Source organism: Castor canadensis, chromosome 9, assembly GCF_047511655.1.
Source record: "Castor canadensis chromosome 9, mCasCan1.hap1v2, whole genome shotgun sequence".
NCBI classification, from domain to species: domain Eukaryota; kingdom Metazoa; phylum Chordata; class Mammalia; order Rodentia; family Castoridae; genus Castor; species Castor canadensis.
Genome location: NC_133394.1, coordinates 1,980,711 through 1,993,396, shown reverse-complemented (window position 1 = coordinate 1,993,396; position 12,686 = coordinate 1,980,711). Strand labels below are relative to the sequence as shown.

Genomic DNA, 12,686 nt, shown 5'->3' with positions numbered 1-12,686 from the left:
TTATGTGCTAAGATCTGTGATGACAATGTCACATCGCCAAAACATTTCATTTCACAACAGCTGAAATTTTGTGACTTTGCAAAGGCTACTTATAGGTTCTTGAAATGTATGTTTTTTTCTACTTACAGAAAATGTACACATCTGATTGCATAATGTATGCAATAGTACAACTATTACGAAGCAAAGATACAGAAAGTCCAAGGATAATGATAAAACAGTGCCTCTGACCTTGTTCCTGACTCTCCTGTAGAATGTCAAACTCAGTGTTTTATATTGAACTTACCTAATGGCCCTGCCTTCAATCACCATTCTCCCAAAGAGAAAAGGGAATTAATGAGCACGCACCTATGAACTATTTAAACAGTTCATGTATTTGCTACTGAAGTAGAAATTTGGGAAGGAGTGGACAAAAATAAAATCAATGGGATTATCCCAAGACCACATGCACACTAGGTAAGAGCTCTCCTGATGAGCTGTATCCCACTGCTCACTCACGATGATTTTATCCATGGGTCTTGATGTGGGGAGGAGGGTAGTGTGTGTTTGTTTTTAAGACAGACAGGTAGACAAACTTTTTTCCCTCTGCTTTTAGGTAAGATAGTGTGTCCCTGACTGTTCATGAAGCCAGTGAATGTTTGTGAGAAGAAAATTGGTCATCTTCATGCTTGCTGTGAAATTCTGCTTAGCAGTCACCCTGGCCAATGGTAAAAGCAGCAGGAGTTAGTATGAATGGTTCTGAAGGGTTCTCTTAGAACCATCTTGAGGAGAATGAGGAGGGGCTAGGGAAAAAGAAGAGAAATTTAATAAATATCATTAAATAAATGAAGGAGTGTGGACTAGGTACCACTTATCAAGCTAAATTCTTTTACTTCTTCACCTTCACTTAAAATATATGAAGTATTTTATATTCAATTACTGGACCACAAATCTAATATTTGAAAGGAAAATAAGACTTCAATATCAGAAATCTAGCAAGAGGAAGAACAAAGGATTAATTCAAAAGAGTAATTCCCAAACTTGTGAACTGTCTGCTTCACCACAATATAACAGTTCACAGTAAAAGAAAGTGGTAAAAGCTAATCAGAGTTTGAGAGGTTTTATTGTTTGTTTTAAATTTGTTTTTTGCAATGTCACCAAATATTCCATAACTTTGTGGTTTTGTAAGATGCAGAATTGTTTGTGTCACTGCAGCATACATTTTATTATTGCAAAGAACGTCTACACTGCATCTGTGTTCTCCACTGAGTTCTTTACCTCTGGTGAAGTAAAGAACTATGCTTAGTAATGATTTCCAGCAGGAGTTTGCAACACTCTAGGAAATTGTGATACAATGTAGGTGCACAAAATCTCTTGCTTTCTTCAAGCCTGTCTCCTAATTTTAAAGGAAAAGTCCAAGCCCATTCAGATAGCAAGCTGGTGTTATAAGCAGGGCAGTGGTATTTTTGTAAAACATTACCCATCTCACAGAATTTGGGAACAACCTGTCTCAAACAATGAGTGAGTATCTGTCTCATAGCAAGCACTGTAACAACATGCCAAAAGAACAGGTGGTGGTGACAGTGGTGACAGTGGTGACAGTGGCACTTTCAGCAAGGGTAACTTCACTCTGCATCGGCAGTGGCTACTGTATCCAAGTCTAAGGACAGCCAGCACTAGCAAAGGTAATGCTAGAGAAAAAAAAATCATAATGGCTTAATCCAAGCCTGATTTCTTGCTGACAAGTAGGCTTAATGTGGGAACAGAGGCACACATGGAGATGAGATTTCTAATCCTAGTTTATCTCTCATTGAGAACTTGGCTGATGGTGGCAACAGAGAGAAGGTTCATGAAGAGCCATGTGTTGTCTTCTGACTGTCATTGGTCCATGGACAAGTCACAAATAGTCACAGTTCTTTATCCATCTTAGTTCTCTGGGTTGAAAGCAAAACCTTACTCTGAGCCCAGAAGGAAGAGTCTCTATAAACAGCCCTGATCATGGGGAGTTGCTCTATCTGTGCCCCTTGCATGAATGCCATATTAGAAGAATTTGTTAATTTCACTTGCAGAACCATCAATAATTTGTAACCCTACAAAGTTGCATGAATTTGTTACAACACCTTTGAAACAATGACACCCCTCTGCCATATGGCCCAATAAAGACTAATCACATATGTGCACTACAGCAGATTGAAGGCCATTGAAGGCTTCAAGGATGTATTACTCTTCCAAATTTTGGCCTTTAGTGTTTCATTTTACTATACACACACACACACATACACATACACACACACACAGAGAGAGATATAATGTGAATACACCTTATAATTTGTTGGGGGTTTTTTTGTACCTTTTACCAGCTTTTTTAAAAAACCTTTTTATTATCATATTATTGTACTGGGATACATTGTGACATTCACAAAAGTTCTTATGATATATCATAGTTAAATTCACTCCTGCATCATTCTCCTTTATCCCTGTCCCCCAATTTCTGAAATAGTTTCAAGAGGCATCCAAAGTATGGGACGCCTCACGAATTTGCATGTCATCCTTGTGCAGGGACCATGCAGGCCTTACCTCTATGTTTCTGTTTTACTGTATGTGCTGCCGAAGTGAGCACCACCTCACAATTTGTAAAGAAAGAAGGCACAAACTGTGGCCTTAAAGATTTGATGTATAGTAAGAAGAAAACCCTAGCACCAAGGTGATGAGAACACAAGGGTAGATTGCAGAATCAGAAGAGGGCATGGGGAAGCAGAAGAGTCCACACCATATTATAAACCCTTCGCAAGAAAGACTGTTCAGCTAGAGGCAGATGCAGGATATATCTGTGCCCACCTCTGACATGAATTTACAAAGAGAAAAGGAGAGCAAAATCCAACCACTGAAGACACCTTGGTCTTCAGGGGTTTAGAGTGATCTCTTGGTTTAGAGATGTCTCAGAGGAGTTCTATGTCAACAAGCTTTACAAAGCAACCTTGTCTGCCATTTATTTCCCTTCCAGCAAGTTGCCACACCTAGAAACTTGCTTCTCCAAAAATGTACTCTTCTTTATTGCAGATGCTATGTAAGCTAAACTTCAGAGCCATGTCTTTGAGAACTCATTTCCTGTCATATACATGACACATGTATTATAAACTGATTTGTTTGTTTTTCTCTTCTTAATCTCTTCTGTTACATGTGTCCTTTCCAATTAATAACTTAGGAAAGAACTATTTTTTCCTCCCCTACAAATTCCAGCAATAAATCCTGTTTAGAAAATCATGTTGCTGCAGTCTCTACCACCATACTGAGTCCCATAAAAGCCTAACTCAGATGATTAACAGTTGTTATTCTCGGTGGAAAGTGACGAGTAACATGCCTTTTCTAAGGAGAATTAGGCTGGAAAGAAAATCTGAGTCATCTTGATTAAATAACCCATTTGATCAAAATCACCAGAAGCAGGAGGAAAGCATAGATAAATGACACTTGTGGAATTTGGTAGAGGAATTTTATCCCATACCTTGCTTACTTAGCAAGTGTTTGAAATGTCTGAGTTCTGTAACACTTTAATCTTAACCAGAAAGATTTGCTTTAAATCACAGAAAAATAGAACTGCGGTATGTCTGTATAAGAAAGTCAGGTTTAGGTAGCTTCAGTTTCTAAAATGCAGTGCTTGGTGAAATCACGGTGCACTTTCACTGTGATGCGGGCGTCCATACCCTGCTTGAAACAGAGTATTTGGCACTTTAGCATAAATCAATCTATTGATGTTGTTTCAAGAGATAATTAGACCTTTTGTTTGGCTTAATTTTCTTTTAATATGAGAGAAAAACATTTAACCTTGTTCCATTTTCTATCTCAGTAATATCCCACAGACAGCGGGAGATCAGAGACTGGCACTTCCCATGTGCACAAAAAGGCTTGGCTTACCCCATGTCTCTTTCTGCCAAGCAAACATGCCAGCTCCCAAACAGACCTCACACTCTACGCCTAATTAAATGCGGCTGGTCTACCAGTATGCTCATTGTCACCAGTTTAAAAGAACTTTGGCATGAATGTCCCTGTCAGTGAAACCAACTCGAGAAACTGACTTGAGCAGGCAGGACTTGAATCCTAGTTTGAGTTAGCACCTCCAAATAGCTTAGTTGTCCTCAGCTTGATTTCTGTAAAGCTCACCTGCAAGATCCACGCTCATTATGCTATTCACAAACCATGTCTATCTGCAGTACCATTTATCCCGTTCTTACGCCAATCGCATTGAATTGCAAGGAGAATTACTTTTCTCTTAGTAGGGTATCAAGTAGTTATTTAGTGGAGTAAAGTACGCTTGGTTTATTTGTTTGTGTGTATTTACGTCATCCCCCTTCACTTAAAAACACATGATCAAAGATAATATATATATAAATATGTAGATGTAGACAATATATCCACACACATATATGTGCACATACATAAACATATATGTGCACACATATAAAATTTATTTACACAAACAAACATTTCCAGCTTAGTTCACAGCTAAGCACCCAGTTTTTACTAAGATTGTTATGCACAGAAGATTTGAATAAGTACCTGAAATAACTTCTAATAGTGGTTGGTACGTTGCTCTTAAAATGTTCTAAGTTCTATGATGGTTTAGTGGAAGACTTGGTTACTCTAAACTTCCTAACTGGACATGTGTCTTCCCACCTTGAACACAGCGCAGCTGTGCCTCCTGCTTCTCTTCCCATGGCAGGTAAGGCACTGAGCTAATAAAGATACAAATAAATTACATATTTATATTCTAAATGGATATTTAGACTCTTAAATGTGCTTTCAATTGCCATAACCCATCCCCTATATCTTTTATAATGTGCTGATTAAATTACCAAACTTTAAATACAATCACAACTTTACTAGCAGTACCTAAATAAATGATGTATATGACTGTCTGTCCTTGCGTGGGATATTGAGGGCTTTTAGTAGGTGCTGGAACTCATTTCCAAGATTATTCAGGCTATAGCAAAGATTGTGCAGGTGAAGAACCACATGCTGCCTGGCTCTTCAATGTGCGCTCAACCTCCATGCTAGACTCTCTTGTTTGTTCGTTTGGATTGGTGAGTTTCTTTTGTTAAAATTTATTTTTATTATTGTTGTATTGGGGGTACCTTGAGAAATTTATCAAAACTCTTACAATGTATTATAACTGAATTCACCCCCTCCATCATTCTCTTTTGTCCTGATTCCTGGAATACTTTCAGGTCTCATTTTTCTATTTTTATCCATGAGTACATAATATTCTACCACATTCGCCCTCCTACACCTTTACCTTATATTTTTCATCCTCCCACTGTTACCTTACCCCAGATAGGACCTGTTTTGTCTTCTTCTCTGTTTTTATAAAAACAGAAGTGACATTTTTGTTTAAGATAGCCATTCGGGCTGTTTTATTGTGACATTTCCATATATAGATGTATGACAGCCCAAATGGTTCATCTCCTCTATTTTTCTCCTTTCTACCTTAGTCCCCTACTTACGGTAATTTCAAACTGTTTAAAAATTCTATATTCATTCTTCCATATGTGGTTGATGGAAATACATCTAACATATTCACCTTCTTAACTTCCTTCTTTTACCTTTCCTTTCTAGTATGTGACCGCCCCTTAGTGTGATCTGTTTTTCATACTATTACTGTATTTGTATTAGGCCTGTATTGCACATATGAGAGAAAACATTCAGCCTTTGGTTTTCTGAGCCTGGCTAACTTCACTTAAAATAATATTCTCCAGTCCCATCCATTTACCTGCAAACAACAAAATTTCATTCTTCTTTGTGACTGAATAAAATTCCATTCTTTATCAATACCAATCCAGAAAGGCATAAAAGATGCTGCATTTCTCCATAGTGCTGCCAACCCAGAAATGATTCATGGTCAGGGACTTGGGTCCCTTCCATAGGGTTTGTTCATGATTATTGTACATACAATCCAGAGCTACTCATCCCATCTGAGGTCCTTCAGATATTTCACATTCACTAACAAAGGTATTTTTAATAGGATGCAGTAATAGCTTACCTCTGCTTACTTAATAATAGGTTATCATTTGTTCAGTGCTAAGTATGAAGAACTCTTCCAGATCATTCACAGGTATTATCTCGTGAAATCTTTCCCCAAACACTTCAAGACAGATAGGGCCAGCTTTCTGTCCTTGTGAGCTATGCAGTTGTACAAAGCCTCTTCCTCAGAGGACCCATTCTTGGTTTAGTAATCTGTTGCCAACAGCTTCATACAGTGGGGCACGCACTGGAGCAAAGAAGGATCATGCAGCAGGAACGAATCCATTCCTGGCCATCTCATTTGCACACAGCACACAGGACACCTCCAGATAGCAAAATTCTAGTGCCTCAGTCCGCAGTGAGGCTCAGCGCAGTGTCAAGGTTGCAAGCAGAGGCACTGATGGCTGTGCTTTCTCTTCAGTCTGAAGCTTCTTCCCAACACAGGGAGGACTGGCTTTCCAAGGAACAGGAACAACCAGGGAACCCTTCTGCCTCCTTTCCTGCTCAATTGACCCTTTATGGTAAGACAATGACAAAGAAAGTGGACAATAGGACAACTCCGTCTTCCTTTTCCTTTAGTCTTCCCTTACTCACCAGCAAGAAGAGGGTGTGGTAGAGTGTGGCTACATCAAGAAGTGACATGGAAACAGCTGAGTTAGTTTTGTGCAGCGCTCCCTCTCTTGTGGTGAGAGCAAAGCAGCTATGCATATACGAGATATAAAATAGAACTGGGTAATGCCTGTGATTCTCGTGCTTGCATTTAAAACTATTTTATGCCTTTGAAAGATTAATGATATAACGTGTTAATTTAATTTTTAATTTTTCTGAATTTAGAATGATAATAAATAGGAAATAAAAAGTGTCATAGATCAAAGAGATTTTAAAAGGGAAACCTCTATATTTTTGCTTTGTGATTGTTTTCTCTTCTGGAACAAGGACCCTTGCGTTTTTATTTTGTAGTGGGACCTGAAGCATGTAGTCAGCCACTCAGGAAGATATTATTATCATCTCTGTGTTGCAGATGAGCAAACTAAGACCTCGAGACATCACTTAACCTGCTCAGTGTGAGGGAAGAATTGGAAGCCAGGCAGCAAGGTGGCAGAATTTAAGGAAGAATCACCCATGGAATGGCACAGTGAAAATTACACAAGACTACACTACCCAACTGTGGTTTCTCAGAACGTCCCTCATAATCTGATACGAAGTTTCATCACACCAAGGATTGTTAGTTTTTCCATCACAGTTTGCTGAGACTAACAAATGGATAATATATGTGACATCACTTTACAGCAGAAGGCACTACGCAGATCTTAATTACATGTGTTGAGGTCATTTTGTATAAATATATATCTGCATCCAGTTTCCACCTGGATAAGAAAATCCTTTAGGACAGAACCAGTGATGGCCTGGTATTGCCAAAACACACACAACTGAGGCATTTTTAAAACACATTGAAAAGAAAAATGAATGAATAAACATATATATATATATATATATATATATATATATATATTTCTAGAATATTGGATAGTAGTCTAGGCCTATTACTCAATTAACAAATGATTCACTTAGAAGATTACCCAGGTAAATACTAAATGTGCCTACTTTTATTCTGAACATTTCTATTTTTATTTGTCTGCCTCTCCTGAAATCTGATAGTTATATTTGAAGTAATGATCAATTCAGAACTTAAGACATATCAAAAAAGACTCCGGTTTCTAGGTCGGGATAGGGAGGAAGGAGAAATTGTGACCAGTAAACTCAATTCAGCCCTCAACTCTATCTTCTCTGTGAGATAAAATTAAAATATTGTATCTCAATTTATAATTGTGCAAATGAAAATGACTTTAGGAGTCTTTGGTGAAAATAGATTGATAGCCTCTCTTTTGAAAGCAGTATTTTTTTCATTTTCAGAGAAAACATAAATCACACTTTCTGATTCTCAGATCAGAGAATGTTAGGAGTTTTGTATTGATGAAAAGAAAGGTAAGATTTCTGACTGTTCAGCCAATCTTGGTCCTATATGTGAGGATGGGCACTTTTACTGACAAATTCCTGCAAAGCTGACATTACTTTTATTCCAAAAGACTATCTCCTTAAACTAAGTGGAATAAAATGAAACGACTTTGATTGTGGCCTTTCAGTGCTTTGAGAAATATTAACGTTGTGAATTCCCAAAATTCAGTCCGGTTAATTTTCACTTTCTGAGAAAACATCTGTTAAGTCAGGTGACCCTGGTTGTCTTTGACTTGAAAGATGTGTGCTCCCTGTGAGTCAAAACTAACTTTATCTCCTGTGTCCCTTTTCATAGATCCTATGATTTTTATGCCTTCATCTGGTGTTTTCCTTAGCCCTCTAATATTTTCCTCTAAATACGGCTTTACTATTTCTGCTAAGTTTCAGTTAAATGACTACATGGAGGATTTCATGATGCATTTTTAACACGCCCCCTGAGCTGGGCACTTTCACACCCTCGGGCATTTGTGCCATGTGGTCCTCACATCACATACACCAAGAACACACCTGCCAGGCTCAAGTGTGTGTGTGCCTCCAGCACTAACACTGTGTCTTCCCGTGTCCTCAGTTTACCTACCTCCTGCAAAGCTACAGCCTCTCCCTCTACCCCTCCCCGGCTGGTCCCTGAGCTCACTTCTCTACATCTCTGTGCTGTGCCTCCCTTTCCTCCATTGCTTCTCATGTTCTCCCCTCTGCCTTCCTTTTCTTTTCTCTTTCTTTGCCCTTTTCCTCTTGAAACCCCACAAACACCACTTGAAAGGGGGGAGGTGTGGAGAGAAATGGACATATAACATAAGGGGTGAACTTGCTCAAGACACACTGTAAGCATGTGTGGACTTATCACAATGAAGCCTCTTCATGGTATTAATGCATGCTAATTCAAAACTAAAATAAAAATTTAAAAAGAACTTCTCTGCATGTAAGCATATCAGCAAAGAGAATTAGCACTGGGATCAGTATAATTACAGACACACAAACTTAAGGAGAAAAATTTATAATGATTCCTATCTTGGAAAACAAAATGAAAAATATTCAATACCTCCCTTTTCAAGTTCTACTTTTGGAAACAGTTTCTACACAGACAGGCACCTAAGTATAAATATAGAGATTTGATTTTCTAAATTCCTTCTTCTAAAAGGGAGTGAAGTTTCAAAAAATAAAAATTATATCAGCATGATATAGAGTCATTTGTTCCTCATCAGTTCTTTCTTCTATCCCAATATTTTTTTTTGTTTAAGCATAGTTGTGTTTACTTATCAATAAAAGAATAGTATGGGTCACAAAAGAGTCTGACAAAAATTATGTTCATTTGCAAAGAGTGGAATAATTACTCCACTAAGTCATATCTCCAGGAAAATCGAAAATTAATGACATATATTTTCAAAGCTTCTGTTTCATTTGCATCTTGCATAAAAGACATTGTGCTGCCAAAAGAAGCAGACATGAGACATGCCCGCACTGATGCCGGCTCGCCAAGCTGATTAAAACCCACGGGTACGTATTTAAAATGCGTGCTCACCCAACGAAGTGAAATACATATTTCCATTTTCTCTTTCCTAATTCATGCCTTACACAAACTTACATTTCCATCCACCGGATGTAATGACCTGCAGTTGCTGAATGCAGGGTTTGTCCAGCTACGATGCTTGGCAGATCTAGCACTGTAGCTGTGAGACACGGGCAAAGGCCAAGTGCAAAGATTTCTGTACCAAGAGTCTCTGAGTCATTACTGTTACATAAATGTACTCATGGGATTTGTAGGGTTTAGTTAGGGGAAGAGCAAGGGCACATTTCCAGTTAGAAAAACACAGGCCCAAGGAAAGAAATGAAAGATTACAAAGAAGTAGTATTTTAAGTAGTCATATCGAAAAAGTTTCACATAGTTTTTGGCATTTTCTGAAAACTGAATTAGAGGTAGTAAGTTTGCCATTCCTGTAAATAATTTTAGTGAGAGCCTTGGAATCTGAGTAGCGACATAAAGCTTGTCACAGAAACATAAAGGGCTCCTCTTAGGTAGGTAGAGGGACACCCAACACTATGACTGACCACTCCTGAGTGTTGCTGTCTTTTCTGCTGCTCTGTTGTCTTGTCCTGAGAAGACATGTCAGAGCTTTGTGAGAACCTGTGCAAGGCTTTGATCACGTCGACGCTCACTGGGCCCTGGACTTGCCTTGTGGCCATCACTCATATGACCTTATAGCTTGCCTATCTTGAGACCAAGGACGTACTCTGTTGGAATCCCAGCCATGATCTTATCCATTGCATTATCTTGAAGAAGTCATTTACTCCTCCTCTCTCTGCCTCAGATTTCTCTCTAAAGTGGAAATGGAAACATGGTAATATCTTCTTACCTGTTTGTACGGCTCGGTGAGAGAGTACATGTAGCCATCTTTTGGCACTAAAAACAAAATAGTTCTTGCCATTTTCTTTGTGCTTTTTTTCTTGAATCTCTTATTTTATAAAAAAATGTGATAAAATAAAAAATGTGATAAAGGGGGAATCACATACACGAAATGAAAAAAATAACACGTATAAAACCTCAGAAATAACTTGTATCAGTCATGTGTGTCCATCTGTCCTGGCAAGTGTGAGAAATAAGCATGGGCTGACATTTTCGAGTTTCTCTATTGCTAAGGGACTGGAAGTGGATTAATACAGGGAAAATAATTATTTTATGCACAGAGTCACTGTGGAAAATATTTTTAGTTCTTTGAAGTGTTTTTCCCTCTCTTGACTAATTATCAAGTAGCTGCCTGATTGGGGATGATTGATGAGTGATGGAGAGGAGGTTCAGCAGGTGTTAATGGCTTGGTAGGCACGAGTGGGGCTGAGGGAAGAACAGCAGGCCTCGCTGCAGAAGATGCTACATGCATTTGCGAGGCATGCATAGAATCCGTGTTACAAAGTCGGAAGAGTGGGATCTGAAGATTGTCTTAAGTGTAATTGCTCGTGACAATAATCGCTCTGCTTCTGAGGATGACGCATAAGGAGGTGCGTTGTATTTTTAAACTCTAAATGCACAAAAGAAAGTCAAGAAGACTTCAATTGAGGCAAATCTAATTTCTCTAGTCAGATTTCTTTTAAAGAAAACATTTAGCTGCATGCTATGAAGAACTGACACACATGGATGGTAAATCATAATATTAAATTAAAAATGAGTCACAGCTATACAATTTATTATTTGTTAAAACAAAATGAAACATTTTCAGTAAGCAGTGATTATTTTAAGACATTTAAAATTCTAATTTTCTTCTAAAGTAATCATTTTCTTGCTTTTATGTTCCTAGAGAACGCTAAGAATATATTTAAGTGTTTTTAAATAAAGCAACTTATTTTAAACTGTCTTGTTTTAATGGAAGTGTGTGATTTAAAAAATTTAAACACAGGTAAGTGTTCTTGCAAAACTATTTTTCCACGAACAGTATTCTGCTGGTTCACTTGAGGTATTCTGAAAGAGCAAAAGTGCACAGAATCAGTCCTCAACGGGAGACGTCCTCATTCAGTGGACGTGAGTGAGGAAGAGCCTACCTGACGGCAGGTCGGGCCTCTGCTTCTGGCACCTCCATGGCATTCCTGAGCCTCACATGCAGGGAAGACTATTAGGTGGGGAGTAGGAGTCCCACAAGGAGATGTCATACGAAGGCAGAGCAGGCTGAGTGACTTCCTTGTCCTCTCGGCCCAGGTCTGCATCGGTGAGCAGAGAAGAAACCAAAACAGAATTGAAGAAAACTATGTGGAAATAGGGAAGGAATGTGGACAAAGTGACCTGAGAAAGCTTGCATTAAGCTGCAAGCTCAAAGGAGATAGCGAAGACAGGGGAGACAGATGGCCAGTCCACCTCTGGGTCTTCATAATATCAAAATATCAAGAGACAAGTGGAAATCCCACAAGTGACCTTTCAACCCACAGCAAACTTGGTCACCAATAGAGCTGCCAGCTAGTAACTGTGGCCCCATTATACTCTGACACTACACTATCGAGTCTCCTTTCCCTGGAAATGGTCCCCAGATAAGTCTGGGCAATCAGCTGAGGCAGATGCCCCCGTGGTTGGGCATGAGTTTCATCTGTAGCACATGCCTCTCCTCATGCTGCTGAAAGCCATACGTGGGTCGATGGCATAATGAGCAAAACGATCCTCAGTAAATCCAACTGAACTTTATGATGGTCCAGACATTGTTCTCAGCAAATAAAATGGATTACCAGCTCAGTTCTCACAGCAGCTTCCTATAATTAGTGCTGGCATTGTCGTCTGTTACAAATAATGAAAAGCTATTTTAAAGCAATTAAAAACTTTGATCAAGTTTTATACCAAGTGGAGAAGCTAGAATTTTGTTTGAATACAAAGTCATCTCTAAAACTTAGATTCTACTGTGCCCCATGGTTACATAGACTTAATTCAAGATGGTTACTTACAAATGGAAACTCGATTATCCATCTAACCCATTTGTTGTGAGAGTGTACTAAGCTGTCTACACAACTCCGTGGACAGTACATTTTCTGCACAATGCGCTTAACCTCCAAGTGCTTTCTGATTGACTGAGCCCCACCCAATGAACGGTGTCCATCTTATTTCAATAGCTAATCGTTACTTTTAGTGGAAACCTTCCTTAACATCTGAATCTATGTTCCTCTTCAAAACTACATTGATGTTATCTCCTAACTTTAACTGATTTCCATTG

General features: G+C 38.7%; 1 non-coding gene across 1 annotated transcript; it reads right to left on the bottom strand.

The window, feature by feature from the left end:
- Positions 1-2,490: 2,490 nt before the first annotated feature.
- Positions 2,491-2,596, bottom strand: LOC141411187 (U6 spliceosomal RNA). Its single transcript, XR_012436022.1, has one exon. It is a non-coding gene; the product is annotated as a U6 spliceosomal RNA (small nuclear RNA).
- Between the last annotated feature and the right edge of the window lie 10,090 nt (positions 2,597-12,686).